Source organism: Oreochromis aureus, linkage group 23 (genome assembly GCF_013358895.1).
Source record: "Oreochromis aureus strain Israel breed Guangdong linkage group 23, ZZ_aureus, whole genome shotgun sequence".
Taxonomy (NCBI): domain Eukaryota; kingdom Metazoa; phylum Chordata; class Actinopteri; order Cichliformes; family Cichlidae; genus Oreochromis; species Oreochromis aureus.
In genome coordinates this window covers 45231600-45248995 of record NC_052963.1, presented here as the reverse complement: position 1 = coordinate 45248995, position 17396 = coordinate 45231600, and the positions used below count along the sequence as shown (strand labels likewise).

At 46.5% G+C, this 17396-nt stretch overlaps 1 protein-coding gene across 2 annotated transcripts in view; it reads right to left on the bottom strand.

Moving 5' to 3' along the window:
- insrb (insulin receptor b) overlaps positions 1–17396 on the bottom strand; it is a 78868-nt gene that overhangs the window by 24308 nt on the left and 37164 nt on the right. The gene's annotated exons all lie outside the window — the stretch shown is intronic.

The window sequence follows — 17396 nt, the reverse complement described above, 5'->3', positions numbered from 1 at the left end:
TGTTGTCCTGTCTGTGGGACTTTACAGACTCAGAGCTCACGTTACGCCGGCCACCAACCTTTTTATCATTGGCACACAACAGCACCAGTAAATCGCCCTCAGCTGTGCAGTGGAGAAGTAATAACTGAAGGCTGGAAGTTGGTCTTTACAGTAAAATATTGGCAAAAAAAGAAGATTGAATTGATGAGTATTTTACGCCTCAAGCTCAGCAGGTGTTAGAAAAGGTGGTAAAAATGTAAAGAACACTGTTTCAGAGAGTTCCTCTTAATTCAGAGCCTGTTCAGTACAACATCAAAAACATTGTGTCCACATCTCATCTCACCCTGACGAGCCCTTCGGTCATCTCACCGTGTCTGCGGCGGGTTCAGCTCGGATACTGTGTGCTAACAGCACAGACAGATGTAAAACGAGCTTCAAACATTTTAATGTTCCTCTGTCCTGCTTTGTCTGGAGGATGAGGGCTCCATGTCCATTAACCACGTGACGTGTGTTTGTATAGTATGTGCCTGTCGCGATGTCTGAACTGATTGCGTGAGCCGAGCCGAGCTGCGATCGCTCTTCTGTAGCAGCGAAGAACTGAAGGGGAAACATTATTCAGGTGTCACGCTGATGAGCAGCCTAAAAAGGTGCCACGGGGGCCATGTTTGCAGCTTTTGTGGGATGCGGCCTCTGTTGAGGACAACTCTTGCTGCCAAGGATACATCCAGGGCCCCCACCTTCCCACCCCAGCATGCCTCCTTTTGCACGAGAGGGCGGCCCATTGTGCTGCCTGAGTAAAAGCGGAGGGGACAGACAGGGTTGTGGCAAGGGGTGAGGATGGGGTGGGGTAACGAGGTTAAATAAAGGAACAATGATGAAGGGAGCAGCCGGGGGAAAAACCCCGGAGAAGGAGAAGGAGAATGACTAATGCAGGGAAAAACACCATCTCCATCCTCTGGGGTAGTTCATGCAGGGGTCGCTCCTCTACATCTTCTTTACTAAGTGCCGTTAAGCCGCCGCTGCTGCACACAACCGAGAAAAATGCACAGCTCCTCCCCCGCCCTCACCCTCCACTCCGCCGCAATGGTGAAGGGGAGGGCCGATCCAGATCCATGCCGGAGTACTGCTCCAGCCCTCTGGATCCACCCTAAGCTTTAGCCAATGTGCTAGCTGGCTGGGGGAGTCAGCCGCTGAATGGTCTCTTCCATGTTGGAGGGGAGAGACGCCCAGGGTTAACCCTGGCCGTGCTGAGACAGGTGGGAAGGAGCAGATGCAGCTAAGAAGCCAACACGCCAGGGAAGACCGACTGCCGAGGGGGGCGAAGCTAAAGGCTCGATCTGTTTATACCCAAGGCCAGAAACAGAGGCTCATTTTGTTCAATCAAATCCATGCAATGAGACGACAAAATGTCTGTTATTCTTCACAGAACTAGCGTGCAGTTTGCACATGTGCAGCACAAACACCACCACTGCAGCAGGACTGTTCCCCATTCTGCTCACACTAACGCGGGTTAGCTACTATGCCAAACATGCTCCAGTCAGCTCACTCATTCATCCCCTCCTCCCTCCTACTCCACTGTCCTCTCCATCCCAGTCTCACCCTGCCCTGCACCACTATCTACTGCTCTATCTGCCTGCCTGCCTTTCTAGGCCACTCTGCCCCTCCCACTTTCATTCATACAGCGCCTTGTTTTGTTTTCATGCTGGCTGGCTGGCTGGGTGGGGAAGGGGAGGGGAGGGGAGGGGAGGGGGAGGCACAGATGAAGGGATGATTTCGCTGGCACAACAAGACGAGGAGGCAGAGGCAGCATCCTGGAGAGGTTCTCTCTCATTAAGCCAAACACAAACACACGGAAAACCTCACTGTGTCATTGAATAATTTGCCCGCCGCCTCCTTACGCATGCACACAGTTCCAGTAAGGGTGTTTAAATGCGAGGCGTGATCAAAGGTGTGCTACGTTTACCTTTCATTTGGCCACGGCAGTAAAAGCCCCGGCTGCTCGATCCTCGGGGGAGAACGCGGGAGAAAGCCGACAGCCAATAGCGTGCAGCCACACACGGCAACACTTCCTGCTCATAACACTTAAAACCTCCCCTTTAATTGGCCGTGCTGTCTACAGGCAAAGAGCTGGGAACAATAACAAACACGTTTTTACCCCAGAGCCCTTCACTCAGGAGAGCACACGCACGCTCTTACTCATCCTCACACACAGTTGCTGGATTCACGTTTACTATATTTGGCCACAGTGGGAGTCCTGAGCTTCAAAAGCATTGCTATAAATGCTTCGAGTGATGTGATGTAAGATATTTGTCCTGAGAGACTAGAGGAGAGACTGGAGGGAGTGGAACGGGTGTAAACAAAAACACGCTGATTGCTGGGAGGGACCAGAGTGACACCGGCGGCGTCAAGAAGCAGGAAAACCACGCTGCCGTTCACGGAAATACAACACAGGCTAAGGAAAGAGCAGAGGGGAAATAAGACGGGAGATGGAGAGGAAGACAGAAAACAGCTGATGTGAGGAAGCAGCAGGTGAAGGAGAGGTGAGTCGGGCTCTGACGAACACCAACACCCAATCTTTTCTAACCCCTTTATGCTTTTCGAGCTGATATTCCCCCAAAGGTCACACACACCAATCACGTCTGCTGCCGTCTCCCTTCCACTCGGATAAAGAGGAAAGAAGCCACTCTCCTGTCAATAATCGGTCTAGTGGATGAAGTCCGAATCAGCGACTACAGAATCAAGGCTGAAAACTTGCTTTTGAACAAGCTACTCGTTTTATCTCAAACAAAGAAGAACAAAGTATTAAATCCTTATAAAGCACCGCAGCGGGTTTGTTACAAAAACACCCATTAGGAGCATCCGTGGCATAAAACAACAAAACTTTATTTGTTTTTAATCTGCCAGAAAAATGTACATCGTCTTTTTATTTAGTGAGCTGTTGCCAAAGAAACAAGACTAACTTTATATAATAAACACAATTTCTCACAGTGCAGTGAACCAGAGGAAAGCACAGAGCAGCAAAGGCCGAGCTGCAAACAACATTATTCAAATGAGCTCTCGGGAACTGATCGGCGTTTCCTGAGAAGCGCTCCGTGTATCACTTCTAATAAGTAAATACTGAGATAGCAGAGAGGAAAAACAAACTGGAGGCAGCATACCGCCACCACAGCTCCTCCCTTTCCATCAGCGTTATTTTTATAATCCTGTGGATCCGTCACCGAGTCAGTGACGGCCGTGACGCCGGGTGTGTGTGACTCACACACACACACTGGAGCCCGGATCCAACATGTTTGGACGTTAAATGAAACCGGGTGGTTTACCGAGCCACGGGGTTAAACTCTGACTGTAGCATGTCCCCACCAACAGCGATCACGTGTGTGGTTGGGTGGTGCAGCGGTGAGCAGAGTCACCTTACAGCGGGAAGATTTTGGCTGTGAACCTGCTGCTGGAGGCTTTTTGGGACGATGGACTGTTTGTGCCAAGCTCTGTTCAAAGAAACGCTCACGACCTGTGTCTATAAAAAGAAACATGATACAAAAGTGACATGAAGAACAAAGGGCAACATGTGTGTGCTCTAATGGCAAAATCAAATGAGACTGGATTGGGTTACCGAGGGCTGGAAGTGGCTGAGGAAGAGCAGGGCCTGGTTCATCTCAAACACACACACACGATACGAACAAGCACACATGTGCTTTATTATACAGCCGTGCAGCTATAACGCATGCTCCTTCTACAGCTGCGAGTAAGTGCTAAAAAGTTTAATCGAAGCATCCATCGATCGCAGTGAAAGGAAACTGAACAGCGGTCTGTGAGAACGGAGAAACCTTTTCCTTTTCCACACGTGGCCAGACTTACAGTTTTTTCCTTATCTTGATCGCAAACGCAGCCTATTGTGATCTCCAGCTCAGCCTGCTGCAGCTCAGCCTCTCTGTAATGTAAGGCTAATTCATTTTCAGCGCAGAGCACGAACACACACATGAAGATAAACTATTTGAAAAGGGGGGAATGTGGTTTAACGAGCGTGGTTTCGCCCGCTTTGTCTGTCTGTTCATCGATTTCCTCGTCTGTGTCTTCCTGTGTGCTGGCCAGCCCTGCTGGCCCATCCTGTTACCATGGAGATGAGTCCAGACATAGACCGTCTGCAGTAATTAGCTGCATGCTCCCAACAGACATTTTTTTAGATTCCCCTCTGGTCGCCGTTCGTGTCCTGTCCCGTCTTTCACGCTAACGTCTCACCTTCTCGTCATCTCTCTGCCCCATAAAGATTTACAGTCACTTTGACCTATTCCACTGTTTCTTCTTCTTTCTTTTTCCCCCCCTTGACCCTCCTCGGCACCTTCCTTTCCCTCGGTCCCACCCCACCACAGTGCGTCTCGTCGCAGGTGATAAATCACCTCGCCAAGAAAACCACAGTCACTGGATCTGACTGCAGATGCTCAGGGTGGAACTGAACTCACACCGATGGCTCTCTCTGCAACTTTCTGATTCTTTTCACCTACAATGCCGGTGTCGTTACCGACCTCCCAACCTGCTGATCCGTGTTAACCCTTATCCTGCGACGAGCGTTGCTCTCCCCTCCTCTGTGACGCGGCTTTAATGTTGTCGCACTGCCACCAGCTCGAGCTTTTCTGACATCTAGACACAAACATGAAACACACACACACACACACACGCTGCTGCAGTCAACACTGATTTTCTCTCACCGTCACACACACAGAGCAGTAGACAAAACAGTCAGACATCACACACACACACACACACACACACACACACACACACACACACACACACACAGAAGTCTAGCAGGATTTGCTGACTGGGTAGTTTGGTGGGAAGGTGATGGAGAGACGCAGCGGACAAAACATTCATGTAGACAGTGAGACACCTGCATCACAGACCTCAGGATTTTCATTAACACAGAGGACTACTCATACGCACACACACACACACACACACACACACACAGCAGAAGACGAAGGTCACTTGTGTCTTCAGCCGGTCAACAAAAGCTCAGAGCTGCCATCAGGTCCAACAGTCTCTCTCTGATTCACCGAGCATGTGGCCCAGTTTGGACCAGTGGACCAGTTTGGGACACCACCAGTGCCAGCCAGGATTATTCATCTCATTTTTTTCCTGCTGCTGGATCTTCACTAACCACCGAATCAGCAGCGACCTTTTAAATAAAACTCAGACACAGATTCAAACAGCCTCTAACAGTTTACGATGAATCGACGGTGAAAGCGACAGATGAGGAAAAAATAATCCCACAGACCCAAACTCTGCCATCAAACGGAGGAACTCAAACACCTGCGTGGATTCAGCTGCAGCTCTTGTTTGTCTGAAGCTGGTTACATGTAAAACACTCGGGCAGAGCTGCAGACGGTGACTCGACACCTTTGCCCGGGCGCTGCTCGGTGCAGTTTTATGGACTGTAGCCGTTCTTGGATAAATACCCGTCCTCATCTGGATAATTTAATCGGCGGTGCTGAGCCGTGGCCCGCTCGTGACTAAGGTGTTTTTTTTAAAGCATTCTCCTGCCTCAATGGCCCATTATCTCCTCATATTAGACACAGAGAGAGGAAAGTCAAAGACAACTCAAATTGCTCTCTGTCCTCAGCACCGCAGAAAAAAAAAAAAAGTGTTTTTCAAAGGCCCGATTGTCACAGTTCTCCCTTTCTCCTGTCCTCTTTCCTTACTCCGTCCTTCTTCCCTGCCTCCTTTCCCTCTTTCAGGCTTTCTTGTATTTCAGGGGCGTTGAGTTCGTGTAGACCTTCTGACCGAGCGAGGGCTGTGTGTAGTCCAGGATGCCAAGAAACTGGACATTTTACTGAAGCCTTGAAAGGATATCAATAAATTGTATAAGTAGCGAATAAACAAACAGATTATCTGATTAAATTCTTGTTATTAAGACACAAATGAACCGGCTAAACTTTTGCTTGTTGTGTTTTTCTCTGTTTGATAATGTTTAATGTACAAACTTGTGAGCTGACAAACCGATACTGAAACTGGACCATGTGCTCTTTATTCAGCGACACGATGAAAGGTGAAGCCAAGTTTCTGTTTTCCTTTAACTGGGTTACACTCAGCAGCACAGATGCTGTGTGTAGATTAAAATGTAGCAGCGAGCATACGGGCAAACGTGAAGACAAACACGCACAGAGCGTCTGCAGGTAAACACAACGTCTGCCTGAAATCAAAAGCAGGACAAACAAGGAAATGATTTCACACAAACAAATGAGCAGACAAGAAAACACAAGTGCGCACACAAAAGCTCCGTGCTCGTGTGTTTGTGCAGGCTGACCAGCTGCAGCGAGCAGTGTGAGGCCAGGGCGGGATGGCTGCAGTGCAGATGCTGTCTGTCCTATTTCATATTCACAGCATAGCACTACACAGAGCGACGGTGCATGGGGAGAGGTGTGCGCACATGCGTGCACGCACATGCCCAGAGAAGAGCACAATGTGGATGCACATGTCAATCGTGCAGCTTCAGAAAAGATGGGAGGGCTTCCAAATACTTGAGGAATTTCAAGGGAAGGCGTCGTTCCGACAGATGGAAAAATATAGGCGGCAAAAAACAAAACAGCTAAAGTTAAAGAGCTCTCATTTAAGAACATGCCCCTCTGCTCTTTTTACAAAAATCAGAAGACTCCCATCCTGCCCGTCTCCTCCTTCCTCTCGCATCCCACAAGGCCTCAGGAAGAACGTTTTAGTCTGGGAGGAAGGAGGGAAACTCTTAATCACGACTGGGAGAAACAGACCTGTCACATGAGGTCACATTCACACATTCCCAAACTGAAAACACAGCACACGGGTCACGTGTTGCAAACGTGTTCTAATAACGTTCCTTTGTTGGAAGAAAGCAGACCCTTCCTTCGTGCCCTTTAACCCCTGACCCCGACACAACAATGGCAGTGCTGTTGCTGCTTGCTTGACTAAAATCTGGAGGCATTAGATTAGATAAAGGGCACAAATGTTTTTAAAGCTTTGTAACATACCAGGCTGACAGTAAATAAGATGCATATCAGGTACACAATGTTCTCTAAAGTTGACCCCTCGTGTGTAGAGAGCAGCCACCGAGCCTGAAACATACCTGGGTTACAAACTGTAACATATACAGATTATAACATTTTTCCCAAGGAAAAATAAAGTTGTGGTTATCAAACAGCGACAGCCATCTTTCCATCGGCGCAGCGAGCAGCCAATGAAAACAGCTGAGACAACCGACCGTGGTGTCTCCGGGGGCCGGCGTGCAGAGGCTCATCATGGAGGGTGTTAGTCATAATCACAACAGTGAGAACTCAGAGACTCAAATGGATCAGAGGACTTTGGGAAATATCGAGACATCCCGTACTCTGGCGTTCCATCACGTTCCCCTTTTTCTTTTGTCCTGACATGGAAGTGCTGATGACACCAGTGGGGAAACCTCAGGACTGAATCCACCAGGAGAGAAATGCCTCTTTTCCACCAGCACCGACCCTGGTCAAGTCCCACCTCACTGTGAGTGGCGATCGAAAGTCCCGTGATGCCATTTCTATGCGACACAAACAGAACCCAACGATGGAGGCGATCGCAGCGATGGTACACCTGCTGGTAAACGTCTGCACGGTGTTGATTTATGTGCAGCCATTACCCTCGTTGCCAGGTTTCAAAAAAATGGCAGTCTGCTGATGTCACATTTTTGGCCCGAGTCAGCTCGCTTGGAACCTCAAAGACCTAGCACAGTCGAGTCGAGTTAAGTAACTGCGACTGGAAAAGAGCGTTGGATGTGCACTGACGTGATTCGAACTACCGGCTACATCTCTGGGAACAAGGTGTGCGATCAGGTGACCAACAAACAGTTCAACCAAATCCAAGTGTCCACAAATCCAGTCTGAAAACACGACAAACATCCCGTTCCTGTGTGAACTCTGCAGGAATAAAATGCATACCACAGAGTTTACATGTTCAACAGGACTCTAACATCAGCTGACTGGGATGATAACTTACTGTCTGCTCGCCAATCCACCACTTCAACGCGCTGTAACATTAATGCAGCGCACGCCGCTCTGAAACCTCCCCCAATTAAAATCTTAGTTTCAATAACTGCCAGAATGAAGAGATTTGCCATAAGCACACATAATTAACTGCCAAACAGAGAACCGGGGGATTACACACGTGTGCATTCATATAACGACAAGCTTTACATATGGAAGGGGAGGAGATGGGACTTTTGTCAGGGAAAACAAAAAAACAACGTTGCATCACTACAGCTTACCAGGAGCCACGTGTATCATGCAGCAGCACCTATAGTGATATGGACGTGCTATAATAAGATCTGATCTGACTCTCTGTGCCCTGGCATGACGACTCAGTGCTGACGAGCGCCAGGAAGGAAAAGCAAAGGCCAATGCAGTCTGTGTGAAATGCATCCGCACGCAGCGATACGGACGCACAGGAGAGGCGACGGGTGAACGGAAGGTGGAGGGCGAGGCGGAAGGTTGAAGCTCAAAGGGAGGAAAACGCGCTGAAAGGAAAGATCCAGAAAAAAGCCTGGGGTGTGAGGGGTCGAGCAGACGGTGCAGGCACACGGCCACTGTGGGGGAAACACTTAGCAAAGCATGACAACCAAACCACGTGGATTTACCAGCACAGAGCGTTAGGACTGTGTCCCCCTCCCTCCCTCTGATCAGATCAACACCCCTCCCCCAGGCTTGTTTTCCTCTCCTTGTATAGGAATTCTTGGGGCGTCTCCTCCAAAGCAAGATTAAGTAGCAGACATATTATTCACTTAAGGAGTCATTACGATGATTTGTGACTCTTTGCTTTTTTGTTTTGCAGCTTAAATCAAAATCAAACAGATTTATGGTCTATTTAAAATATCAAAAATATTAACGATAAATATGTTCTTGCATTTATATGGACACCTGAAAACCATAATTAATACATTCACTCACTCTGGTTTACATGCTGTTATCTAAGTAAATGCCCTCATAAGTATGCAACACTGCTGTTTAAACAAATTAGCAAAACAAATAAAACTTTGCTTTTGCTTTAGCTTAAAAACACTATTTGTAAAGAGCACTACATGAAATATTGAAGCCCGTCATATACATCTGTTTAAAAGTACATGACAGTAACTCCGGGTTAGTGCCGCCCTCGGTTTCTCTCGCTGCATGTTTCTGTCAGTAAACCTGCCGAAGCTGCTTTTTCACCGTTGGCAGCAGAAGACAAAGAAACAAAACCTTTAATTTTTGCAAATGTGACTCTGAACTGAGTAATCCTGAATCCTGCGTTCGAATATTCCATCCAAGTATCTAAAAAACAAACATCTTCATGTTTATGGTCCACTTTTATGCCATAAAGGAAACAGTATCCTCTCTTCTAGGTCTGGGCGATATATCGAGTTTTTTTAAAATACCGATATATTTTTATACGAGATATAAGATGTGACAATATCCTTTATATCGATATAGTCTGTGTTACGTTATAATTATAGTTGCGGAGCCGCAAGTTTGCCTCTCTTTCGTCCACTTTTGTCTTTACACAACGTTACTCGGCCTCGCCTCTCCTTCACTGAACACAACTCCCCCTCCTCCCCCATCGCTTCACCTGCAGGCAGCGACAAGATGGACACGGCAAATCTCCGTTAACGAGTTACTGCGCATCGCCCCGTGCGTGGGGCTGGACGGCTAACCACGCTAACGAGCTAGCCACGCTAACGCCATGCACGGCCTGAAATCCTTTCATTCTCTCAAAAGTTGACTGCGCGCCTTTTGTATGAATTCTGGTTGTGCTTGATGACCGCGAACCGATTTTATGTGATACACAGCGCTCAGCAATCTGTCAATAAATGTTTTAGTTCGACTTTGGTAAGCTACGGAGCTGCACCGCTTGATGGATTGTCGGAGCATTACGGCTACCGAGGAGCCTCGCGGAGTGATACGTACTGTGCTTCAACGTATTGTGTGTGTATAAGGACCATAAATGGCTCCTGTTCAGAGACATGGTTACGAAGCGGATTTCAAACTCCAGGCTGTCAGTCACGCAGTAGAAGTTGGGAACAGAGCAGCTGTGAAATCTGTCTTTGTTATTATGCTCAGCGTCTGTTAGTTTACATTTTGACTGCACAATTGTGAGCTCTTTGTTATGCACAAAACAACATAGTTTTATATAGAGAGCATCATTATTTAATAAATGCTCATAATTTATTTTTGAGTAGTTTTTTTCATGTACATCTATGCTGTATGTTAATAAAAGTGCCTGTGTGACATCTGGGACACAGCTTTGACTAAGAACTCTCTTTTTGTTCTTACTTTATGGCTTTAAAAAAATATCGAGATATATATCTTATATCGCCATCCAGCTAAAAAATATCGAGATATGAATTTTGGGTCATATCGCCCAGCTCTACTCTCTTCTGTAAAATCTGAGAGTGATCGAAGAGTTGCACAATCAAAATAAGTGAGTCTTTGGAAATGACAGAAAGTGTTTTAAACTCCAGATTGGGAGAAATCTACATGTGCATGACTAACACCTGCAAACGAGCGCTTTAATTCTACTGCAGTACATCCTCCAACAACACAGGAGGTGCTCGCTGCTATTATAGCTGGAGTCTGGGCCTCATGTGGACACTGAAAGCAGAAATAAAGAAGAGCAGGATCTTAAGCCAGACTGAGGCACGTGGTGTCCCTTCAGGGGCCTGGACTTGGGGGGGCGATAAAATCAAGCTGAGGGATTTTCCCAGCAGGTGACTTCTGGAGGAGAACCATCCAACCACAAAGGAGTACCTGATTGTGTCATAACGCCATATGTGTGTACGTGTGTGCATGCACATAAATAATACATACATACCAGCATAAAGGACAAAAGAATAAAGAATACAGGACATACAATACAAAAGGGGGGGGGGGGGGGGTGTCAGGGGACTGAAGGGGCCCTGCTTATTCTTGGAGGTGCAGGTGTTGTCAGCAGAGCCCCCCCCCCTCTAACAGTCAGTTGGAATGAGTGGGTGGGTGTGTGGGTGGCACACAGAGCAACACAGCAGGCAGAGGTAAACAGGGAGAAGCCAAGCTGACATCGTCTCTTGGTAACAACAGGGATAAATAACAAAGACGGTCAGGGAGGAAAAAACGTTCCTAAAACTTAACGCTGCAGTTTAAACACACCAGTTTATTTCTCTGTAGCACAAACTGGTGAACTGGGCCTAATTTCTGAGGCAGCCTGTTTATCCCAGCGATTCCCACTCAAGCATGGATTTGACCTCAATGTTACTGCAGCCTCGTGTTCCAGTGTACACCGACTACTTTACTGGTTTCCATTCTCTCATCGTGCTGAATGCTGAGAGACCGTCACCCGAATGGCATACACTGTATTCAGTGTAAGAGATGTGCTTCAAAGGACTCCTGCTATTATAACACGGCACTTTATAGTCGTACAGCAAGAGCATTTCTAAGAAATAAGTACAAGAGTCCACACTTGAGCTCCTAAACTAGCCTCTGTGTGTTTTACCTGTGTTAACCTGTGATAGACTGAAAACTGTCAGGACGACAGCTTACGTACTTCAGCCAGACTCCATCGAACCAACGATCCTCGAGCCCCAACTGGCTCAGAATATACCGCACCAAGGCCAGCGGCGTGAATAACATCACGCTCCTAAAGTGGAGGTGTGAGCGTAACATCACACATTAGAGTAACTGAACCATAAAGTCACCCTAAGCAGATTTACACACAAACGTAGCAAACAATGAAAGACAGTACAAGAATTTTCTCTCTAGCTGCTGCCAAAACAAACACGATGAGAGAAAAAAGAAAAGCCCGGCTCCCTGCAGCTCGGCTGGCTGCTGCACAGTTGTTATTCTAAGAAATGCTGCTGGTGTGCAGATCCGTGTGTGAGCGGGAGGAAAAGCATTCGCATGTGATGCGCAGGGAGAAGTTTGTGGAAGTGCACTTTTTATATAAACTGCTCCAGCACCCGTCGACGGGGAGCGATGGGAAAACGTGAACAACGAGCTTCGCAAACAGATCGCTCGGCCGCTCGCAGCGTAACAAAATAAGCAAGAACAAAGTGTTCAATCAGTTTTTAGTGTGCAGTAAAACCCAAGCTTCTGCGGCCAGCTTCTAAATATGATACTTGCTTCGACACCACAACACCACTGTATAACAGATGTGATTCTCCGCCGCAGAACATTGGACAGGCAGAGGTAAACAGCCGTGGATGTGTGTGTGTCTTGGTAATGAGATTGTAAAAAGTAGAATGAGGACTAAATTAAATCAGTACAGAGGGGAGCGTCTGAGCGGTCAAGGGGAGAGCGGTTAACGGGAGACAGTAAACAGGTACCGCTGACTGATGGCATCAGCAGCCACGGCCAGCTCGGGGAATAAGGAAGTGTTCACCTGTCGACAGGCCCGGCTGACCAAATGTAACAAAGAGGAGAGCATCCTTTATCATTCTCGCAGTAAACAGAACTGTGACCACAGAAGAAAAGTGTCGAGCCAACGCTCATTTCTTTATATTTTGCTAGGAAAATAGAAAATAGGTGCATCCACGTATTCAAACCTGCATGTAAATACAGTATATAATTCTAACGAGCTTTAAAGTCAATATTTATTCTTCTACATAGCATGAGCGCCGTGAGGCAAGCTCTCTTCTCATTTCCTTAAGAATAGTTCTCCGTGCTTCTTGAAGGACATTCGGAGCTCATTGTTGGATGTTGGCCGCCTTTTGTTCTCTTCTCTGTCGAGATGATCTCATGTTGAGGTCCGGGCTCTGTGGAGGCCATGGCTGATTTATTTACTTATTTATTTTTAATCCAGGTTTGTTTGTTTTACTGCGTTAACAATGTTGCCGCCCTTCCTCTTAGCCCGTTCATCTGATGATGAACTGAAGCGACCGTGTCAGCTCTTTGCTGGATGTTTTTCCTGTCACCTTCAGATACTCTTTTGCCCTTCATTTATCCAGCTTCCTTGAATTTGAGATATGGTTAGTGCAAAAATATTGCTTTATGTCTTTTAAACCGTTATCTTTGGCAGAATGGGAACAAATTATTTGCTTACAATTAAAAACCGGTTCTTTGCTAAATTTTCCGTTATGTGTGGACACAACACTGGTTCATCGCTTAGGTTAGGTGTCTTTTTATGCTTGAGTGATTCATAAGCGAGTGTTAAGTGCATAAGCATTTCTATTAAAACGGTCAGGTACAAGGACTAGACTGAAAATGAATGGAAAAGCAGCCAACGTAGAAAGAAACACTTTATAAAACTTCAAGAAACCCTCGAGACAAGTCGAGAAACTCTGGCTCCTCTGAAGCAAAATACTAAGAAATGGGAGCTCGCTCTAAAAAAAAGATTTACAATGAGCTGAAACTTAATGTTGGAATTAATCACAGTTTAGCTGGTAGCTAAACTAACCATCATCAGCCATAAAAGCTGTAATCAAAATAGGAAACATAAATATTAGTGCTATGATAACATTCAGTCAAATTAAATCAACTTTACCCTGTGTAAAAACACCAAAATGTCAAAATGATTTCAACTTGCAATAAAGATCAACTTCAATATTTTTTGCTAAAGATCAAATAAACACAGCCATCATGCAGATACGGTCATCTTGAACTGGCGAGATGCTCCATGTGTCGTAGCTACTGACTCATTTTTCGCTGTCAGTGGTATACGTGAGACAAAGAGCCGAGAGCATCTGTCTCAATCAACACATACAGTATGGAGAGCGCCAGACAGCGCCTCCTACAGACATACGTCCACTCGAAGACGACTAGGAGCTGAGTTTGTCATCCAAGCTGTTCTCCACATCCATCACTGCTATCCAATAACGAGAGGGGTCACAAACGCAGAGGCGACCTTGAAGGCACACAGACTCCGAGCTACATCAGAGGGACCGTTGAGGAAAGATGTTCAGAAGAACGCTGGTGGACGTTCATGCGCTCGCAGGCTGCTCCACTGACGCAGCATCATCTTCGATATTAAACAACCACAGTAGAAAGTTTAACGAGGTAAGGTGAAATATTTATCGCAGGTGCAACAGATTATTTTCTGCTTTAACCAACAAACAGGAACACGTCCCAATGCTTCCACCTCCTGTTTGGTAATGTTGACCATCGCCCTCTTCCCAGCCCCGGCCCAGTACCTCAGTGTTCCTCAGTGTTCCCTTTCTTGCCTCCTGGGAGTAAAAGAGGCACAAAAACAGCCAATGGGACGCAGCTCTGGCCTTGCTCACATATTTGCACAGGGACATTCAAACTCAGCTCGCAAACTTGCATCCTTGTCCCCCATGAGTTCAGTGGAACCAGCCCCCCTCCCCCCTTTCAGGCTCTGCTGTTATTGGTCGAGGCAGGCAGCAGGAAGAGAGATGGTTGGCGATAGAGGCGACTTAACCCAGCATTCCTCCTGGGGGCTTACATTTTATGTGGGAAACAAGCAAAGCCATTTGTTAAAGGAACAGCTTGAACTTCACACTCATTTTGCAATTCCAACACAGTGTATCATCAGCATGTAAAAAAGGCAGTAGTATAAACTACAGCCTTTTTTCCCTCCTGGGTTTCTTATTTTAGAAGCAGCCGCACTGAGGAAACAGCAGCTCCAAAATGGTGGTTTGTGTACTGGATTAGCTGGCTCGTGGCCTGCTGACGGACGGGTGTTGTTGTTGTCATGTGTCCGCTAATGTGCGCCGCTCCTCGCTCACGATTGATATGATTTACAGGATCACATGCTTGTTGTCCACACACTGGAAATACTGTGGTTCCACTTGACCTCATTAACCTAAATTCAGTCTATAGGTCAGATGTTGGTGCACATCAGACGCACACTAAAAGTGGAAAACTGACAGCACATGACAGCAAATTCCACATGGGAAAAAAAAAAGTCCTCATTCCACTCTGTTTATGTCAGGACACAAATCACACAAGGAGAGGACAGATGATATACGGGCACGCTCAGTGCACGCACAGGAACACAGGTGCATCGCTCGTCATCCAAAATACCAGCAAACCATAGCTGCAGGAGTCGGTGCAGTGTGTGCGGCGCACACTGCGGACTGCAGCATGCATGAGTGACAGGTTGCGAGCAGTGCCACAGAGCAGAACCTTTTTTAGTTGCAACAATGCCTTCACGAGGCTAAGAGCACGCTGAACATTAGCTGGGCCGGACGTCACTCTGCGGGTGATACGCGCACCAACACATTCATCGTAAGAGACTAGCTCACTAGTTCATAATCTAAATTTAGGAACAAGTAACGGGCACTACTCAATGTCATCTTCAGTATATACAAGTGCAGAGGCTGTTTAAAAAGTGGCTTTACTGCTTTGACATAACTAATCCAGCAACACAACAGATGGTGGAAAAGCTGGTTTTTGCTTACGTTTGACTTTGGAGGCAATAAGGGCAAACCTACAGAATATGAAGACATAACAGCCGCTCTTTTCTCCAGGGTGTCCAAATTTCAAAGCATGTGTATACACGGTGTCATGCAGATGTGCAGAGAGCATAAACCGGGTCCGAAGCTGAAATCTACAGATGTTCCTGAAGGCCTCACTTGCAACTTACAGTTTGAGACTGACTCACATGCAGTTGTAGTCAATCAATGCGAAAGCTTAAATCTCAAACACACAATGTTAGGTGGCAATAGTTTATACAAGCTGCATGCAAAGAGCCAAACGGCCATGGATTTGCTAAATACAAAACATAAAGCTGCTGCTGTCACACATTTCACTTCATCATAAATACATCCTTCCCTGAACATGACTCGAGTTTTTTTCACAGCCATCTCAACAAAAGAAACAAGATTTTGTATCAATTTGTTTTTGTTGAACTCAACACATGACGGCAGGTCAAAATCTTCACACTGGCTTCCCATCGACTTCCCACTTTAAGGGGTCTTGATGCATTCTCAATCATCCAGGTAAGTAAATCTCCAAAAGTTGCTTCTGTTCATCTGGACGTAGCGTTTTGTGGGAGAAACGTTTCGTCACTCATCCAAGTGACTTCTTCAGTCTCAGCTGACTGCAGGTTTCCCCAATCTTATAAACAGTACATTTGCAGAATGACTGAAACCAGCCCACTGGTTTCAGTCATTCTGCAATTTCAGAATCAACTTTTGGAGGTTCCCACTTTAAGATTCTGGTTTTGACTTTTAGAGCTTTACATGCCCAATCATCCCCAGCAGGTCCCTGAGGTCTTGTGGTCAAGGCTTACACCCAATGGAGATGCAGCATTTTGCCACAGTGGCCGTCTGATCTGCCTCCCACCGACTCGGAGATCTGTGAACTAAAAAGCTTTATTTTGTTATGAAGCACTGTGAGAGATATACATATGGCTCTGAGGTGCTATATAAATACTATTTTTCTTACTTTGTTAGACTACTGTTAAATGTATCTTGACAATGTCATTAAGTGATGACTGAATGATGCACGTGTATCGCTGTATTTGCTGATAAAACTGCACAAAAACTAAAAACCTATATTTCTAAAATCTAGTATTTTTCTCAAACCTGGATCTTTGTACAGTAACTCAATGGGGTCGTTTTATTATAGGTATAATTGACACGACTTTTACACTACACCTAAACCTAGCGGTGAGTGCAAGAACACACGGCAGCACATGTGATCCGAAATCACACACGCAACCGAGCCGGAGAGAAAGCAGAAGAAAAGGCTTCCAGTCACCGAGCGCTCGCAAACTGCTTCTGCCAACAACACATGAACTGTGGACAAACACGTTACAGCCAATCACATGGGGAGTAACTCAGACACGCACCAATCGCCGGCAAACACATTGCCAAGCAGCCATCTTTAGTAACAGGAGCCAGGGCTGACAAGTTTGGTCTATCATTTTGAGGCCCAGAAATTCCTGCATGTCTGCATACCACAGCGTGCAAGGAGAGAGAGGGGGGGGGGGTAGCGAGGAGGGAGAGAGGAGGGAGAGAGTACAAAGTAAAAGAACGGGGGACAGAAAGGAGAAGAAAGGGAAAAGGGAGGAGGTGCAGAGGGAGGATCTTGGCCATAAGGTGGGGCATCATAAGCAGTGAAGAGAAATGGAGAGAAAGCAAAAACATATTTTTGTCCTCTTTAGTGCTCTGTCTCAGCTGTTATCTCTTACACAGACCAGATATCCAGACACGGTAAAATTATTCACTGCTTTCATTCGTCTCGAGGGCAGAGGGGCCATCAAAGTGTAGCAAGAGCTCGAGGAGAGATGGTAATGCATACTACAGCAACTACTCGCACTTCTGAGATAACAGGGAGACAGCAGCAGCCATTGTTACTGTCACCACTCCGATATCGACAGAAGAAACGGGGTTATCAAAGCATTCTTATATTTGAAAAGCAAATTTATATTGCTGTTCAAGCTATCAGGCTGGCAGTAAAGATGAGAAAAGGCACCAAGCGGCCTTACGGACAGGACCACTTTTATTCTACTGGAGCCGTATC